The sequence below is a fragment of the Adiantum capillus-veneris genome, chromosome 25, assembly GCF_014529385.1.
Source record: "Adiantum capillus-veneris isolate H3 chromosome 25, ASM1452938v2, whole genome shotgun sequence".
Taxonomy (NCBI): Eukaryota; Viridiplantae; Streptophyta; class Polypodiopsida; order Polypodiales; family Pteridaceae; genus Adiantum; species Adiantum capillus-veneris.
The window spans coordinates 64,921,468-64,925,814 of NC_140955.1; positions in this window are offsets into that span (position 1 = coordinate 64,921,468).

A 4,347-nucleotide genomic window follows, 5' to 3' on the forward strand; every position below is an offset into this window, starting at 1 on the left:
CCCCGTACATAAGAACTTTATCACCAACCTTGATGTCTTTATCCTTTAAATGGCTATCAAACCACTTCTTTCTCCTATCCTTCTCCACTAGAGCATTTCGCACAGCTAATTGCCTCTCTTCATCTAGCCTTTCCAGGATATATAATCGCTCCACTAAGGGGTTACCATCCCAACCTTCTTGAGAAGCTACTCAAAGACTAGGAATGACAAACTCCCATGGCATAACTGCTTCTTGGCCATACACCATCTTAAACGGTGTGCAATTAATAGCAACTTTATACGCAGTACGATAAGCCCATAAAGCTGATGTAAGCTTTAGGTCCCAATTAGTGCGATGAGCCTCAACTGTCTTTGTCAAAATGGAGATGAGAGTTTTGTTGGTACTCTCAGCTTGGCCATTTGCTTGGGCATAATAGGGTGTAGACTTGTGGTGAGATATCATGAAGTTTGATGTGAGTTCTTTTATTACTTCATTTATAAAATGAGTTCCATTGTCACTCACAAGTTCATAGGGGCATCCAAAACGTGTGATAATGTTCTCCAAGAGGAACTTAGCTGTTGTTTCTGCATCCGCCTTTCGTGTTGCTTTTGCTTCAGCCCATTTGGTTACATAGTCGGTAGCCACAATGATATATCGTGATTGCGTGTTACATGCAGCCGGACTAATCGGTCCTACAAAGTCTAAGCCCCACTTTTCAAATGGTTGGGTTACCTTGATGGGATGTAGAGGCATCCTATCACTTCTTTGTGGCTTCTTGAAACGTTGGCATTCATCACATCCCTTTGCAAAAAGTGATGCATCCTTAAACAGAGTGGGCCACCAATAGCCTGACCGTAAGATCTTTCGGGCAGTCAACTTTCCTGAAAAGTGACCACCAGCTACGCCCATGTGTGCCTCTTGTAGAATATATAAATACTCATCCTCGCGGGCACAGTGTCTAAGAACATCATCTTTTCCTCTCTTATAGAGAGTTCCCGCCAGTAAGCAATAGGGTTCGCATTCCTTATTAATTTTCGAGCTATATCTTTTCGTAGCTCTTTGGGTGGAAAACCATTAACTAAGAAGTTAACAATCTTTTCACTCCATTCAGGCATTGTCTCAACAATGAACAAAGGAGTATCAGGCAATTCATCATCAACCCCCGTAGGAGCTTCGCCATTAGGGATACGAGATAAATGATCCGCCATGACATGTTTCCTCCCAGGCCTCACAACAACGGTGAAGTCAAACTCAAGAAGAATTAACAACCATCGTGTAATTCGACCTGTGGAACACGGCTTGTTTACCAAATATAGCAATGCTTGATGATCAACATAAAACACAAACTTGGTAGCAAGAAGGTAATAGCGAAATTTCTTTACTGCGTAAATCATAGCTAGACCTTCGCGCTCTGTAGTAGTGTAGTTCATCTCGGCATCGTTTAATTGGCGACTTGCAAAGCTAATAGGGTAGTCAAATTTATGTTCTCCTGGTTGAGTTAGAACACACCCAATAGCAAAATTTGATGCATCAATATGCACATGAAAAGGTACATTCCAATCAGGTGTTCGCAGGATTGGAGCACTTGTTAGGGCCTTCTTTAATAACTCATAAGATTGATGACATTCTTCCGTCCAGTGAAACTCGATAAGAAGCTTATACAATGGACGCGCTATCTCGGCAAAGTTTAAAATAAACCTTCGATAATAACCAACATGGCCCATAAATCTTTGAACTCCTTTATAGTTAGTAGGTGGTGGCAAATTGGCAATGGCTTTAATCTTACTCTCATTTGTGGATATCCCGTTCTTGGACACTATATGCCCTAGAATGACTCCATGCTTAACCCAAAATTGGCATTTGAAAGGGTTCAATGAGATGCGATAAAATCTGCACCTTTCAAATATTTTTCGTAGACATAACAAATGCTTCTCCCAAGAAGAATAAACACAAAGGTCGTCTAGGAAAGCTTCACAAAACTCCCTTAGAAATTCTTTAAACGTAGTGTTTATTAATCGTTGGAATGTAGCAGGGGCATTTGTTAAGCCAAAAGCCATAACACGAAATGCAAACACTCCAAACTCTGTGATAAAAGCAGTTTTAGCTTGGTCCTCTAATGCAATTGTGATTTGATTGTAACCAGAGTACCCATCTAAAAAGTTATAAGCTTCCTTGCCCGCAACTCTTTCAAGCACATGTTCTGAATATGGCAAGGGATAATGATCTCTCCTAGTAGTTGCATTAACTTTCTTGAGGTCCACGCACACTCTTAGTTTCCCATTCTTTTTTGGCACAATGACTATTGGAGAAACCCATTCTGAGTGCTCAATAGGGTATATGAATCCACATTGGATAAGTTTTTCAATCTCCTCTTGTACAATTTTGGCGTACTTAGGATTCATTGGATAGGGTCGTTGCTGGACGGGTTTAGCAGTGTTGATCATGGGAATTGTATGTTGCACCACAGAAGGTGGAACGCCCTTCATGTCATGATATGTCCAAGCAAATATATCCTTGTATTCCTTGAGGAGCTCCTTAAGTACATCCTCTTCAGTTTCGGTAAGGTCTTGAGCAATAAAGACTGGTTTAGAATCCTCACATGGTTCTGCTAATTCTATCTCTTTAACTACCGCTGGACCATCATAGACTCCACTGCTTCCATTGGTAGGTATTCATTGGGCTTTGGCATACACAACCTTTCGCTCCCCCATGGTATAAGATTTAAAATGTTCAGGAGCCGTATGTAAGTCAACAGGTTCTTGTCCTGACGGAGACCTTTCTTTTAGTTCTGCCTCCTTTTGTTGTTTTGCTAACTCTCGGTTTTGACTTCTTCTTATAGTTCGACTCAATTTCGGCTCTGTAACCTCCAATTGAGCGAGGTCAATGGGTCGCGGGCTGCACCACATGACACTCTGGAGATGTTCACCCCAATTGTCTACTAGCTTTCGATGAGCATCACATGCCCCTAGATAGCTAAGCCATTCTGCAATAGATCTTTCCTTGTTTATCCTAGCTCTCACATTTGCTCGATATCGTCGTCTCTTATATGACCTTTGTTTCTTGTTAAGGTTTTGATTTTGGTAAATGTTTGAACTCGACTCGCCTGATAGGTCTTCACTTGTATCTTCTTCACTCTCATATAAATTACCATAGATGGTCATACTAGGCCTTGAGTGTTCAGTTTCTATACTTGGTTCACTCGATGTTTCCTCAGGTTCTGAATCCATTTCTCCCTGAGATTCCGTTTCTTATGTGTATTGGCCTGAAGCCTTTGAGGAATCATCGGTTTCACTCTCAGGTAGGTGTGCCTCTTTCTTATCATCGGATGTTACATGCGCTACACCTAACATGTTTACTGGTGCAATGTGTGGTATCTCTTCCCCATCTGGTGTTACCCAGGTTGTTCCTCTAGCTCCCCATGTATCTATAGTTGCCGCTAGGTGCACCCAATCGACATTGTCTGACTCAGCCATTCCAAGTAGGATATCCATATAAGGAGAGTTCTCCCCAATATTTGTGTCTTCGTTACACGTTGTCAGGAGTTTTTTGGAGCAAGGGATTGCGCATATGTACATATACATGCATGGTGCATCAAATAAAGGATTGCCCATTTTCCTTAGCCAGGTGGTTATGTGGGGCCCACATATGTACAGGTAGGACAGCATGTACATAGTGCAGCGATTTTCACTATTACCAGTACCAGTGTGTTTTTTATACAATAATGAGGAGTTGGTAGCGCGTAAAACTTCTCGAGGAAGCTATCCGCGGGCCGACGACGTGAGGTCAGCAGGTGCGTCAGATGGCATCTAGTGGCATCAGGAGGGCGAACGAGGTCAATATTTCCACGCAGATGAGGACGGACACAACGTGGGTGTTTTCTGGTGAGAGTTATGCAGAAAGGTCATCATTAGGATCACTTTTTGGGGCCACTTCACGTGGTGGCGAGATGCATTATTGGAAAAAATCTGAGTGCCAGGTGTGCGAATGATGCAAAAAGGTGACAACTATGCACTGCGAGGTCAGTTTTTGGCCTGTTCGGGGTCCGTTTGAGGTCATCTAAAAGACCAAGGGTGCCCAACTAATAAAGCTAAGTGTGGGAACTGAAAAAATAGAGAGAATACCAGAAAAAACGTGGAGAAGAGAGGAGGAACAGCCGCAGGTGTGTTTTTGGTATTTTTGGAGCCTGTTTTGGCCGTAAGCTGCTCATCCGAGGTCGGATTTGAGCACTTTGACATTGTAGACTGGGGCTTTGGGCCGTTCCGGACACGATGGCGCTGTCCATTTTGCCAAATTCCTCACTCTTTTTCTGCTGTTTTTCTGTGTAATCTTCTCCGATGAGTGAAGCTTCTTCTCCAATTTGTGATTGT